At 37.4% G+C, this 16426-nt stretch overlaps 1 protein-coding gene across 1 annotated transcript in view; it reads left to right on the plus strand.

Annotated features, from left to right (window-relative positions):
* Positions 1-16426, plus strand: part of IL1RAPL2 (interleukin 1 receptor accessory protein like 2) — a 317570-nt gene that overhangs the window by 19412 nt on the left and 281732 nt on the right. The window lies entirely within an intron of this gene.

A 16426-nucleotide genomic window follows, 5' to 3' on the forward strand; every position in this document is an offset into this window, starting at 1 on the left:
CATGCAGTAGATCTTAGGGAGTGATTGGGACTGATGGAATGGGTGAATCTTTTGAATATTATACTTCCCATATACCTTAGTACGGAAAAAGAAAAGTTTGGTGCCCAATGTTCTAAAGGAAGGAACAGTCTTTGTCAACTTAGAGAAGTCTCTTCCAGAATGATACAAGTGATTTGGCTAGCATTTGGCCGTGTTTAATAAATATGCTTTTCAGATCTAGTACTGGCCACTGACTCCAAATATATGCCAAGTGAGAAATTCAGTCCATATAGGTGATTTTATGCCATTGCCAAGAGAGTATCATTTATAGTGAAAAAGGCTCTGAATTTGACAATGTGTGTATTCACCTAAAATTCCCAATTTAATGCCATTTTAATGTAATCATGGATGATAATTTTTCTGTGCATTATTGTCGTCATTAAAAATTAGTCTATTAATTTCAGTGTGTTTAAAAATGCATATATGAAATATTTAATAATATTCTCTACCAATTTGCATCATAGCAAGAAACATTTACTGTTTGTGATCTTTCTATAGCCAATTACTCAGTTTTGTGTTTTTAATTTAGCCAGTCTCAAGAGTGATTAGTTGAATTTCTCAGCATTTTAGTTAAGGGTTATAGTAATAGAGAAATGATAGAGAAGTGAGTCATATTTTGAGAGGTAGTGCCAGTCCAAAAATTACTGTCTCCCCTGCTTCCTACCTGAATCTTTTCAGTGGAGGCACTTACTAAGATAAAAGTGATGAGGGTAATCCCACATATCACTTTCCCAACAACTTGGAACAAGGGATGACTTAATCTGTGGATGAAGACAGATATATCTATATAATCCTGAATTTAATTCACAGGTAGTGAAAAGAGTGATTAAATATTATCAAACATCTGTAGAAACCTGAGTGTTTGGGGATAACGATGGCCAAGTGCAGTGAACCAATTATAAGTTCAAAAACCATTATGACCATTTACCTCTCCAACAAAGTAAACAGAACAAGAACCCCCTTCTTAAAGGGGTACATAATCCAACCATTTTTGCTCTTTAGTAATCATTAAAATAAATGAGGTTCTCAAAATCTGACTGTCTCACAAACTCTTTCTAAAGGGTTCCTTAGTGCATTTATCCAGCCCTGACACATGACATTTGCATTGCTATTCATCACATTTTAGTGATTATTACTCCAACAAAGCAATATCATCAGAAAAGTTGAGGGGGTAGAGATATTTGAAACAAGGAATGTAGCATGTTGCTAATTATTGAATCTGTACAAAGAGTATATGAGTGTACATTATATTGGTATTTTTATTTTTGAGTATGTTTGAAATGTTCCATATTTTAAAAAATAAATACAAATATACAGTAATTTTGTCTGATTTTAATGGCTCCTAAATGATCCTGACCTATAAATGCCTATGTAGTATATAGTAAACAAGGTTTACATTTTAGTCAACAAATGTTCATTGAGCATGTACAATGGGATTCACTTTGTACCATATTGCAAGGAAACCTGTGTCTTTTGAAAGGAAAGTAATTGTCCTAGTCTACCTAAAACACTAAGAAATATGTTTCAACACCTTTCACCCTCCTATCCTACCCCCCATCATGGTTACCAAGAGATTATCAAGGACAGTGAGCTTTCTTATAATTTAATCCCAATTTAACTGTTAATCCTTGAAGAATTAAGTGTCAACAAGTAGCTTGCTCAGGTACCAATTTCCAGGAGAGCAGATAGTCTCTTGTAGGAAAAATGAGGATTTGGACTTATTATAATTAATTGAACTCAGAAAAGATCAAGATTGTATAGCAGGGTCTTTAGAAAGTGGTGATGCCTTCTCTGGTCTGCATAGGCTAACGTGATAGAAGTAGTCATCTTTTCCACCTGTTTTTAGATGTAAGTGGGAGTCCCTGGTTTAGCTTATTTTTTGTAGCAAGTATGCATAATGGAACACATATATAACATGAAAAGATTAATTAATTCAGCCTCTAAAAGTTGATAATCTGCTTGTTTATAAAATTACAGGTAACATAAATAGCAAAGTAGTGGCAATTGTAATTTACTTTCATCTCATTAAAAGTTAGATATGCTCTAATATTTAGAAATATAACCATACTGCTGTATATTATCTATGTAATACTCAGAAATATTAGCCATTTTATTGTCCAGTACCTATGTAATTTGAATTCCATTCAGTTTGTTTATTTGAGGGGAGCAGATGTTTACAGTATAGTTGGTTAACAGATTACGTGCTTTGTAAGAATTAATGGGTTGTATTTGATAATCATAAAATAAGAATTGATTTCAAATAGTCATGAATGAGCTAGAATGCTGGTATTCCTATATAGATAGATATAGATATAGATATAGATATAGATATAGATATAGATATAGATATAGATATAGATATTATTTTGCTCCTATCAAGGTTTTAATTTGTTGCAGGAGTTGCACATTCAAAATCTCTTCAGGGGCCAAGAAGGTAGATAATGTAATAATTGTGGCAGGCCATCTGAAACATTTTAGGGTGTTGAAGACTATATCAATCTCCTCAGTAATCTCATTTTCATGTTTCTAAAATTGCCACTACCTCTAGCTCACTATTTCTGTACCTCAATTCCAGTAACCTATTGACCCTCCCCCAGAGCTGCCACTCAGTGATGCTACAATTTTTTCACTGTCCTTTGCTCTCTTTCCACCTAGCATAGTTTAAGTTTCATAATCAGTCATTATAATCACTCCCATATATACCCTCTTGATTTCTTTGACTCTTTATCCCTTAATCTTACTCACTTGTGAAACCATAGCACTGCTTAATACTGCCAAGTAGTATTACTGTGTATTCCTAGTCTATTCAGTCTTTCATCCTCCTAGATGAGTATTTTACATTGTTCTCCTCAAACGTTAAACATGTTCCCTCGCTTCCCATTTTACTGAAAAAAAAAAAAAACTGAAGCAATTAGGAGAGAACTTCCACTATATTCACCCACTGACTTGCATCTGTATCTGCATACTCTGCCTTCAAGTCTATTATCATTGATGGACTGGCCTTGCTGCTATGTAAGGCCAAACACATCACTTCTGCACTAGATTCAGTCTTTATTTGCCTACTCAAGGAAATCACCTGAGCATTTCTCCCACTCTCCTGTATCATGGAATTTCCTATTTCTACTGGATCATTTCCATCAACATACACATAGGACAATATTTATGCCATCTAAAAAAGTGTCAACTCCACTTCTCCTGCCAGCCACTGCCCATCTCCTTGCTTACATTTGCAGCAAAATACTTATTAAAAACAAAAAAAAAAAACAAAAAGCAAAGAAAAAAAGCCCTGCCATCTGCACTTAGGATCTTGAGCTCCTCTCCACTGATTCTCTATTAAACCCATTCCAGTTAGAATTTTGTTTTCGCTACTGCACCAAAATTGCTCTTTTCAGTCTCCAGTGACCTCAGTGATGCTAAATCCAGTGGCCAGGTCAATTTTCACTCCTACTTTTACTTAATAAGTACATTTGGCAGAATTGGTCACCCCCTTATTTTTGACATATGTTCTTTAACCTGACTTCCAGAGAACCACACTATCCTACTTTTCCCTGTACTCTGTCAATTACCCTTTCTTAATTTCCTTTGCTGGTTCCTCATAGTCCCCCTGACCTCTTAATGTTAGGGGACCTTGGTGCTTGGTCCTAGTTTTCTTTTCCATGTCTATCCATACTTACTCCATCCATGATTTGTTTATACAGTCTCACAGTTTTATCTCTCACAGTTTTATCTACCATCTGTACACTGATAACTCCAACACATATACCTTCCAGCCCATATCTCTCTCCTAAACTACAGAATCGTTGTTTGTTTGTTTTGTTTTTCTTCCAAATTATTATTTAAATTCTAATTAGTGAACATATAGTATAATACTGGTTTCAGGAGTAGAATTTAGTAATTCATCACTTACATATAACACCCAGTGCTCATTCCAATAAGTACCCTCCTTAATGCCCATCACCCATTTAGCCCATCCCCTGCCCACCTCTCTCCATAAACCCTCAGTTTGTTCTCTATTGGTTTCTTATGGTTTGCTTCTCTCTCTCATTTTTTCCCATCCCATTTGTTCTTCTGTTTTGTTTCCTATATTCCACATATGAGTGAAATATGGCATAAAATACAGAATCTTTTATCCAGTAGAATTTTCAGTATATTCACTTGGTGTTAAGACCAGTATGTCCAAAACTGAACTTCTGATCTTCTTCCTGTCTTACCATGGATTCCTAGAAAATAAAACCTGAAGCAAAAACTATTGTGTATTAGCAACATAGGAGTGAAGGAAAAAGGTAGTGAGGCAGGGGAAAAAGGAAGATTATTTCATGATAGTTGATCCAGGAGGAGAAATACAGAATTTCTTTCTCAGCTCCTATATCCCATTGGTCAATATATTATCCCACAGGCTCTTAACTCACTCAAACTTTGGGGATTACATAGACTGTGCCTTCCATACCACTGCTACCATTCTGGTTCAAGCCACCATCTCTTACCTCTGTTGTTTCAATAACTTCTAATTGGTTTCTCTGCTTTTCTACATGACTCTCTTCAATCTTTTTTTTTTTTTAATTTTTTTTCAACGTTTATTTATTTTTGGGACAGAGAGAGACAGAGCATGGACGGGGGTGGGGCAGAGACAGAGGGAGACACAGAATCAGAAACAGGCTCCAGGCTCTGAGCCATCAGCCCAGAGCCTGACGCGGGGCTCGAACTCACGGAGCGCGAGATCGTGACCTGGCTGAAGTCGGACGCTTAACCGACTGCGCCACCCAGGCGCCCCTCTTCAATCTTTCTTAATACCAGTAGTCACATATGTTTGTGTTCTACCTAGGACCTTCCAATGGTACACCATTTCATTTGGAAGTAAATTCAAGACCTTTCTAGGGCTTACAAGGCACTCTGACCTTACTGTTTCTCAAACAGGTATACTCTCAGGCAGGTATACTCCAGCTTTAGGGTCTTTGCACTAACTGTTACCTATGTCTGGAATACTTTATTCTCCTAGAGCTACATGACTAACTCCCTCATTTCTTTCCATTGTACAGATTCTTCTATTTTAACCTCGTCAGTGCATCTTCCTTGAATATTTTATTTATATATAATGTTAATATTCTCTTCCACTTAGTTACCATCCTCATACTCCTGATATTTTTACCTTGCTCTGATTTTTCTTTTTACATAGCAATTATTAACTTTTTTGATATATATATAATATATACATATTATATTATATATAATATATATATATAATATAATATATATATAATTTACCTATCATATTTGCTATTAATTTTCTGTCTCCTTAAGCTATGATGTAAGCTTATTAAGGACAGAGATATTTGTCTTTTTTGCTCCTTGATATAGCTCAAGGGACTATAGTGTATGGCACATAGTAAGTGCTCAGCAAATGATTATTGAATGAATCAATGAGCTCTGTCTCAGTTAAAGTCAGGCAGCCATATGATATCCAAATTATTGTTACCATGTAGAAATATAAGACAAATATTGCTGTATCTTCTGATTTTTTGAAAAAATCCTCAAATCTGAATTTTTATATGCAATTTCCTAAATTTAAAATTTAAATTTTTTTATTTTGCATATCTTTTAAATTTTGCATATTTAAAATTTCTAGGCTCCCCTCCCAAGAAACCCTACTCAGATTCAACCAGTGGACTCAAAGTTTACAAATTCTGAACTACTAGGTTTTGACTCCAACATTAACCTAGGGAGTAATGGTATATTTTAGTTATATGACCTGTGCCTTGATTTCCTCACCTGTAAAATGAAAATTTGTTTATTCAGCTTAAGATATTTTGAACAATTGCATTTGGTATTTGGCATATAGCACTTAATGAGACAGATTAAAGTTCCTACTCTCCTTTGGGGTGCCTGTCTGGCTTGGTTGGTGGAGCATGCAATTCTTGATCTCCAGGTCATGAGTTCAAGCCTCATGTTGGGCATAGAGATTACTTAATAAAAAAAAATAAAGTTCTTACTCTCCTGGAACTTAACTTCTAGAGTGGGGGAAACATACACATACATTTACAAGACTATTTTGGGTAATACTTATGATGAGAATAAAAAGGGTCATATTACAAGAGTGACTGGAAGGCCATTTTTAGTTGAGTGATCAACAAGGGCTTCCAAGAGAAAGAGACTTAAAGCCGAGACCTGCATGGCAGGAAGGAACCAACCTTGTGAAGATCTATGGGAATAGTGTGCCAGTCAGTGAACAACAAGTGCAAAGGTCATGAAACAGGAACAGACTAGTTGTATTCAAGAAAACTAAAAAAGGCCAGTGCGGGTGGAGCACAGTGAGCTGAGGGGAAATGGTATTGGATGAGGTTGGAGAGGCAGGCAGAGGTCAGATCCTGTTGCATATTGTGGGCCAGAATAAGTTGATTTTTATTAGTAATCCGAGGCAAATGGAGAGTGTTATATTTTGTCTGTTTTAAGCTGGGGAATAAGATGATCAGATTTCTATTTTTAAAAGATCACTGTGACTGTCCCAGTGAGATTGGACTGTGGGGAGACAAGCAAGGAGACCAAGTTGGGAAGCAATTATATCATTTGAGGGGGAGATATGCAATGGTAATCTTGGATTGGGGTGGTAGCTAAGGAGATAGGGAGAAGTTAATGGATCCAAGATATGTATTGAAAGATGAGCTGACAGGACATACTGATGCACTGGCTGTGAGAAATGAGAGAAATAGTTGAATAAAGGATGCCTCTTATGTTTCTGACTTAAGCAACTGAGTGAATCATGGTGCTCTTAACTGAGAGAGAGAACAGTTGAAGAGGAGTTTAAGTGTCTACCTCAGGGAATACTGACAAGCACTTAGCACCAAAGCTGACATAGAGTAAATGCTCAACACATTATCTCTTATTTCTGTTTTTGGTACTGATACCACTATTACTATTAGCTCTGATTTTTCAGCCCTTACTATATGGCAAAAACTATGTCAGTAACACTATGAGGTAGGTCATATTATTGAAGATGGTAACACTGATATTCATAGAGGTTAAAGAACTTGCCCAGTGATACATGGCTATTAAATGGTAGAGTTGAAACTTGGACCCACGTCTGTGTAGCTCATACACATAATTAGATTTTTTTTACTGTATTTTCTTTTATTACTCATTTTTACTGTTCTTCATAGGTATCAATATCTGTATATTACAACAAATGAGATATGTTTAATTCCTGCCTGTATAAATTTCTGAGATTCTATTTTGAGTTTCCACTGTATAAAATATATGGTGATGAGAATGAGTCTATTGATTAAATATGGACAAGAGAGGACAGTGAAATAGAGCTTCTTAGTTCATGATAAGTGACGATCAAGTTAAAGCAGACATTTCCAGAGATAAAACCAGACTACTTGTCTTAAAGAGTTTGGAACCCTTTGTGATCATTTATGTTTCCAAACATTATGTAGACATGCTTAAAAGTTTTCTTTATTTTTTTAAGTTTATATTTATTTTGAGAGAGAGAAAGAGAAAGGAGAAAGAGAGCAAAAGCAATCAGGGGATGGACAGAGAGAGAGAGAGAGAGAGAGAGAGAGGGAGAGAGAGAATCCCAAACAGGCTCCGTGCTGTCAGCGTAGAGTCCAACATGGGGCTCGATCCCACAAATCATGAGATCATGACCTGAGCTGAAACCAACAGTTGGACACTTAATTGACTGAGACACCCAGGCATCCCAAAAGCTGTATTCTACCAAAAAATAAGAGATGGAGGAACTTTGATGGAGGTATATTCTTAGCTGACTTTCTTTTTGTCTGTTTATACTCTGGCTTCCCAAATTCCAATATAGAAGATTCATGATGAATCAGTTAAAGAAGCATATACATCAATATATGAGAAAGTGCTAGAATGAATATAATTATGTGTCCTGAATGCAAGGGTTATGTTTTTCAAGAACATATTGCATATGTTCTTGTTCAAAAACATATTATGTTTTTCAAGAACATAAAACTGGTTCCCTCCATTCATCCTAAAGGTAAAATATTGCATACTGGTAGAAAAATGAAAGCACATTCTTTCCTAACCACAGTTTTATTTTGGTTTTTAATAAAAGGGATACTTTTTAGCAGATATCATTTCAGATCTTAGGTATCTATCAGTCCTTAAACAAATATTTATTGAGCATCTATTCTGTGAAAGGTACCAAAAAAAGCAAAAGTGAATGGCAGGCCTCCTGCCTTCCAACAGATTAAAACAGGAATTAGGACATGTATACAAATTATAATCAAACAAGTAAAACTCAAATATAAGACAAGATTCTATGTGGTTCAGCATATAATTGTATCCTAGGAAATAGTCCAGCAAGTAAACAATCTTAAAAGGTTTAATCTTTAGGTATTTACTGTAGTCCTTTGAAAATAATCAAGGGGAAGCCAATTTGTAATGCCCAGCAACCTTTAAAATCAGTTTTCTATATTGCTTTCATGCTCAATATCTTATACATACTATAGCTACCCAGAAAAGTCTCTAAACACTGCTCATTATCAACTAAAAAATTCACTCTGGAATGTATCTTCTGCAAGTTTTCCCACTTTTTTTTCCTTTTTCATCTTCTATCACTTGTTTTTTCCTTTTCATTTATTTTTTTTTCAAATTTTTATTTAAATTCTAGTTAGTTCACATATAGTGTAATATTGGTTTCAGTAGAATTTAGTGATTCATCACTTACATATAACACCCAGTGTTCATCACAACAATTACCCTCCTTAATACCCATCATCCATTTGGCCCATTCTCTACCCATCTCCACTCCAGCAACCCTCAGTTTGTTTTCTGTGGTTAAAAGTCTCTTGGGGCGCCTGGGTGGCTCAGTCAGTTAAGCTCAGTTCGTTAAGCTTGATTTCAGCTCAGATCATGATCTCATGGTTCATGAGTTAGAGCCCTGTATCAGGCTCTGTGCTGACAGTGCAGATCCTGCTTGGAATCTCTCTCTCTCTCTCTCTCTCTCTCTCTCTCTCTCTCCCTCTCCCTCTCCCTCTCCCTCTCCCTCTCTGCTCCCCCCTTGTACTTCTCTCTCTCTTTCCCAAAATAAACAAATAAACTTAAAAAAGAGTCTTTTATGGGTTGCCTCCCTCCCTTTTTTTCCCCATTCCCCTGTTCATCTGTTTTGTTTCTTAAATTCCACATATGAGTGATATTATATGGTATTTGTCTTTCTCTGACTGATTTATTTTGTTCAGCATAATACACTATAGCTCCATCCATGATGTTGCAAATGGCAAGATTTCATTCTTTTTGGTGGCTGAATAATATTCTAATACATATTTATACCACGTCTTTGTTATCCCTTCATCAGTCAATGGACATTGGGCTCTTTCCATAGTTTGGCTATTGTTGGGAATGCCGTTATAAATATCGGGGTGCATGTGCCCCTTTGAATCAGTATTTTTGTATCCTTTGGTTAAATACCTAGTAGTGTAATTGCTGGGCCATAGAATAGTTCTATTTTTAACTTTTTTAAATGTTTATTTATTTTTGAGAGAGAGAGAGAGAGAGGGCATGGGGAGGGGAGAGGCAGAGAGAGAGATGGAGACACAGGATCCAAAGCAAGCTCCAGGCTCTGAGCTGCCAGAACAGAGCTCGACATGTGGCTTGAACTCATGAACCATGAGAGCATGACTTGAGCCTAAGTTGGACGCTTAACTGACTGTACTACCCAGGCACCCCTATTTTTAACTTTTTGAGGAACCTCCACACTGTTTTCCAGAGTGGCTACACTAGTTTGCAGTCCCATTAGCAGTGTAAGAGGGTTCCCCTTTCTCCACATCCTTGCCAACATCTGTTGTTTCCCGTGTTGTTAATTTAGTCATTCTGACAGTTGTGAGGTGGTATTTCATTGTGGTTTTGATTTGTATTTCTCTGATGATCAGTCATATTAAGCATCTTTTCATGTGTCCATTAGCCATCTGAATGTTTTCTTTGCCAAAATGTCTATTCATGTTTTCATCCATTCCTTAACCGGATTATTTGTTTTTTGGGTATTGAGTTTGATAGGTTCTTTATAGATTTTGAATATTAACCCTTTATCCAATATGTCATTTGCAAATATCTTCTCTCATTCTGTAGGTTGCCTTTTAGCTTTGTTGATTGTTTTCTTTGCTGCGCAGAAGCTTATGATCTCAAGGAAGTCCCAATAGTTAATTTTTGCTTTTTTTCTCCTTGCCTCTGGAGACATGTCTAGTTAGAAGTTGCTGTGGCCGAGGTCAAAGAGATGGCTCCCTGTGTTCTCCTCTAGGATTTTGATGGTTTCCTGTCTCACAGTTAGGTCTTTCACCCATTTTGAGTTTATTTTTGTGTATGGTGTAAGAAAGTGGTCCAATTTCATTCTTCTGCATTTGCTGTCCAGTTTTCCCACATCATTTGTTGAAGAGACTGTCTTTTTTCCATTAGATATTCTCTTGCTTTGTCAAAGATTAATTGATAATATAGTTGTGGATCCATTTCTGGGTTTTCTATTCTGTTCCATTGATCTATGTGTCTGTTTTTGTGCCAGTACCATATGGTCTTGATTATGACAGCATTGTAATATAGGTTGAAGCCCAGAATTGTGATGCCTCTGGCTTTGCTTTTCTTTTTCAAGATTATTTTGGCTATTGAGTGTCTTTGTGGTTCCATACAAATTTTAGAATTGTTCTAGCTCTGTGAAAAATGCTGGTGGTATTTTGATAGAGATTGCATTAAATGTGTGGATTACTTTAGGTTGTATAGATTTTAACCATATTTATTCTTCCAATCCATGAGCATGGAATATTTTTCTATTTATTTATGTCTTTTTCAATTTCTTTCATACATGTTTTATAGTTTTCAGAGTACAGGTCTTTTGCCTCTTTGGTTGGGTTTATTCCTAGGTATCTTATTATTTTTGGTATAATGGTCGATGGGATTGGTTCCTTGATTTCTCTTTCTTCTAATTCATTATTGGTGTATAGAAATGCCAAAGATTTTTGTATGTTGATTTTGTACCGACACTTTACTGAATTCGTGTATCAGTTTTAGCAATTTTTTGGTGCAGTATTTCAGGTTTTCTACATAGAGTATCATGTGATCTGTGAATAGTGAAAGTTTTCCTTCTTGCCGATTTGGGTGCCTTTTATTTCTTTTTGTTGTCTGCTTGCTGAGTCTAAGACTTACAGTACTATGTTAAATACCAGTGGTGAATATGTTTTCACTCATATATGGATCCTGAGGAACTTAACAGAAGACCATTGGGGAGGGTAAGAGGAAAAAAAAAGTTACAGAGAGGGAGGGATGCAAACTATAAGAGACTCTTAAATACTGAGAACAAACTGAGGGTTGATGGGGGGTGTGGGAGAGGGGAAAGTGGGTGATGGGCATTGAGGAGGGCACCTCAATGCTATGAGCACTGGGTGTTGTATAGAAACCAATTTGACAATAAATTATATTTAATATAAAAAATTTAAAAAATACAAGTGGTGAGAGTGGACATCCCTGCCTTGTTCCTGACCATAGAGGAAAATCTCTGTTTTTGCCCATTGAGCATATTAGCTGTGGGTTTTTGTTTATGGCTTATATGATGTTGAGGTATATTCCCTGATATTATCCCTATTTTGTTGAGGGTTTTTATCAAGAACGGATGCTATACTTTGTCAAATGCTTTTTATGCATCCATTGAAAGGATCATATGGTTCTTATCCTTTCTTTTATGAATGTGGTCTATCACATTGATTGATTTGAGAGTTGAACCACTCTTGAGGCCCAGGAATAAATCCCACTTGATCATGGTGAATAATTCTTTTCATGTACTGTTGGATTCAATTTGATAGTATCTTATTGAGAATTTTTGCATCCATGTTCATCAAGATATTGGCCTATAATTCTCCTTTTTACTGAGGTATTTGATTTGGGAATCAAGGAATTTTGGCCTCATAGAATGAATTTGGAAGTTTTCCTTCCATCTCTGTTTTGGAATAGTTTGAGAATAGGTATTAACGTTCTAATTTTCTTGAAATGTTTGGTAGAATTCCCCTGTGAAGCCATCTGGACCTGGACTTTTGTTTGTTGGGAGAACTTGTTTTTTCTTTGTATAAAGCTCTTGCTTCTCCGTCCAATGTTACTTAATTAAACTAGCACTCTTCCTTGCAATTTTTCAGCTTTTTCTTTCTAATACACCTGTTATGCACAGTTAAGTCTCAGGAACTTATATGGCAAACCAAAAATCTCCACAGAAGTTGCTGGATTTGGAAAGACCTATGCAGCCAAAAAGAATTTTATCTTTAGAGGAGAGGGAGCAGAGGAAAGCTGCCAATACTAACAATGTTTTTTATTCCATCACACATAAAAGAAAGTGAAAAGTGTGATATAAAAAAGATAGAGATATTGGTCAACTAGGTGGCTCAGTCAGTTAAGTCTCCAACTCCTGATTTCAACTCAGGTCATGATCTCACAGTTTATGGGATCAAGCCCCAAGTCAAGCTCCACATGGAGACTGCTTGGGATTCTGTCTTTCCCTCTCTGTCAATGTAAATAAACTTATTTTTTAAAAGAAAGATAGAGGTAAAATGATAGTTGAGATTAAGGAAAAATAGATTTTGACTTATAAAATCAGGGGTGTTTGAGATAGTTCTTGAGGATCTAAACAGGTGGCAATAGTGGAGGCCTTCCTAGGCAGATGGAACAGTATTCAAGGGCAAGGAGGCACTAAAACATGGTCTGTGCACAGGGAAAAACAGGGAGGTCAATTTGGCTGGAATCTGGGTTTATCAAAGCCTTTTTACTGAATGCAAAACTAACAATAACTAATCCTTGCTCTATGGTGGTGTCAGATATATTTTTGGACTATGAGACTTTAAGAGACTAAGACACTGACCGATTCTTAGAAGTTAAAAGATACAACCAACAAGTGCCTTGACTTGCAGGCATATAACAATGCATTTTTTAGGAGATGATGTTTCCATGGAGAAAGCGTATATTTAAAGGGGGGCAAATTTATGATTTTTTTATGACTCCCCTTATTAACAAAAGGAGATGCTGCTGATCTCAACTCTGTCAATCAGAATGTGCACTCCAACTTGTTTTCTCAGGGATGGGGATGAATTCACGTGGAACCATCCCCACTCTTTAACCACTGTGAAAAGTGATCCACCTTGGCAAGATAGTGGTTGAAATTTGGTAGGTAGAGCCTAGATCTATGGCTATGAAACAGAGAAAAGCTAAATAGGAGAGCAATGTGGAATTCCGCATCACCTTGATCTCATTAACACAAGACCCAGGTTAACACTAATCTACACCTTCTTATTTCCAGACCAGAACATACTCTTTACCAGTAAGGCAATATATATTTAGTTGGGAAAAACTGTTGTTTCTAAATAAAATATGACTTGAGTTATTTTTATTTTCCATTATTTTAGAGAAAGGTGTAGACAAGCTTGACCTCCTAGAGTGTGGATAGGTCATTAGAAAGAAGGTCAAAGGTACCTTCCCTGGTCATTCCCTTTCACTATTTTGCTTGTTACCATCTCAGATGCAAGCTCAGAGAGCATGATTACCATTTTTACAGAGGAAAAATCACTGTTTTTCACCAAGACATTGGCACCTGCATAATTTTCATTCCCTTCCCTATTAGAGCTGGGTCTTTCTTCCAGCACCATCATTTTTAAAGCTGTCTTACTTCTTAGCTACCCATATCACTAAGCATGCTAGCCCAAAGGCTCAAGGGCCAAGTACAGTCACCTCTGTTGGGTTTGTTGAAGATATTTAGTGATAAAAATGGAATTAATTTTAATTTATTAAGTTCTTCTCGACTTAGGAAAAAAAAAACTTTAAAATGGATGTAATTCATGAAATCATGAAAATGCCAGTATCTTTCTTAAATCCTACCAATCATACACCCCAAATCCAAACAAACTGACTCTTTTCTTGAAAAAAATAAGTTATGAAAACAAGTTGTAACACCAGAGATTTGTGTCTGGTGCTTCTCCTAGAACTAGTCACCTTCCTTTCCAGCGGCCCTCCTAGGCTCTCTCATTGTCCTCCCCTTTGGTTTTCTTTCATTTGGGTCCTATCTTAATTGGATCCTCTGTATAGCTTGGTGATCCTTTATGCTATCCCATTCTCCACCTCCCACCATGAGTTATTCCTTAAATATGCCAATGCCCAGAAGCCTCCACCCCCACCCAGACCTTCCATCCTCACTCTTGGGTGAAGGGACACACAAGGGGAGGCTGTCTAAGGGACACACAAGGGGAACCTCTTCATTTCCCTTCTTTTTGCCACACATATCAGTGTCTGCTCTCTTCTATCCCAAAGGAAGAGGTGGCCTTTCCAAACCACCTCATGCCAGCAAATTTACTTCCTTTTATTTTATTTGTGAACATTTAATAATTTTATTTTCACAACACAGAAGTATATAAAGTAGAAACCCTCTATCCCCTTGCCCCATTCTACTTCATTTTATTTCTGAAAAGAAAAAAAAAAGTTTTTATAGACATTTTCTATGCTTTTTCAAACATCAGTGTATAACATAAAGCACACATAAACCTATAATATGCATATCATACTTATGCACACTTATGGAACCTTGGGGGTTTTGGTTCACACGCAAAAAATTGGCCTTCATATTTTATTTATTTAATAGTACAATGGACATGCCTCCAAAACAGTATACAGGGTCTATCTCCTTCTTTTACATATTTCTTGTGTCTTCAAGGTTTCTTTAGCTGTTTCCTTTCTCATGGTTCAAGTTTCTCCCAAATTCAAAAGAACTTTGTATCTCTCAGCTGGGTATCCTATCTCACTCCTTCTCTTCACATCCAGGAGTCCTTGATGAGCTTCCCTCACTGACTGCACATCTTCCCTTCCCACCTAAATCCCTGGTTTGTTTTCTGCCCCTCCTCCACCCATATTTGCTTAAAAATAAAAAGTGGACACCAGACCAAGTGAATACTTTTTACCTCCTTAGGGCATTCCCTGCAGCCCTGGGCATTGCTGAGCATGCTCTTCTTGCAACTCTCTTCCCCCTATTCTGACTAGTCCTAAGGACCTTATTGCCTTAATGGTTCCCAACTAAGGGTGATTTTGCCCTCCAGTGAACATGTTACATTATTAGTTGTCACATTTTTAGTTGTCACAACGGAGGGGTGGGTGCTATTGTTACCAAGTGTGTAGAGGCTAGGGATTCTGCCAAGCAACCTAAATGCACAGCACAATTCCCTGAAACATGTAAGTATCCAGCCCAAAGTATCAAGAGTACTGAGATGGTGAAAGTCTGAAGACATTTATAACAAGTATAGGCCCTTTAATAACTAGCTAGGGATCTGGCCCCAAATCTTGAAAATGATTATCTGTATCTGTTCCCAAATGAGACAACTCAAAGTCACACCCAGATGGTGCAGAGATGTCCTAGGCCCATGACAACCTCAGTTTCTAGGTCCCCAGTCCCCAGGTAACATCCAAGCTTCCTCCAGTTGTCTCAGTCTGGTCCAGGTATGACTCCTTAACATCTTTCCACCTGTGGGCTAAACTATACATTTAACCCTGCTCAATGCAGCTTATAATCATAAGAGGGGGAGACACAGACAACCATCACCCTCCCCCTTTCTTGGTTGGGCTATGTTCTATTCCACACTCTGAATTCACTGAGGGCTTTGTAGCCAGATTCTTCTCCCACTGTTAACCTGGTGATGAGCTGGGGAAGAGAATCCCTCAGGATGGCAGCATACTTTGGTCAGTGGTCTAAACCAATAAACCCTCTGGGCACTATCAGCTGCTGACTCACCTCCTTGGTAGTGGCATGTGACTATACCCAGTTCTGCCCACTGGGTACTGGGGAGGATTCTTCTGTCATGGGGCTGAACAGCCATAGGTAGCAGTCCTCGCTTGCAGTTTATGCTGGCATCCTCTATATGCAGCCCTGGGGTGCTTGGGTGCTCAGTCAGTTGAGCCTGACTCTCGGTTTCAGCTCAGGTCATGATCTCTCGGTTCGTGGGTTCGAGCCCCACATTGGGCACTTTACTGGCAGTGCGGACCCTGTTTGGGATTTTCCTCTCTCCGCCCCCACCTCTACCCTTCCCCCACTTGCACTATAAACTTAAAAAAAGTATTCACGCAGTCCTGAGATTCCCTTGGAGCAGGAAATCTCTGTTGTGTCATAAGCAAGTAGTTAACCCTAGGCCTGTTTTGATTGTTTCTTGTGATATAACTTGTTCAGAACATGAACAAGATTCCTGTCCAGTTTATTCTTGGAGACTCATGGGATTCAGGAATCCCCACTACCTGTCACTCCCTGATGCACCTCCCCAGTCAGTTCCAACATTTTCTTTGATGCCCTGCTCTTCTGGTATCATTTTCTGACTTGGAAATAATCTGGTTGTCCAGAGAAGGAACCCATTCAAGTTAAATTAAAGAAAAGGGG

The sequence above is a fragment of the Prionailurus bengalensis genome, chromosome X, assembly GCF_016509475.1.
Source record: "Prionailurus bengalensis isolate Pbe53 chromosome X, Fcat_Pben_1.1_paternal_pri, whole genome shotgun sequence".
Lineage (NCBI taxonomy): Eukaryota > Metazoa > Chordata > Mammalia > Carnivora > Felidae > Prionailurus > Prionailurus bengalensis.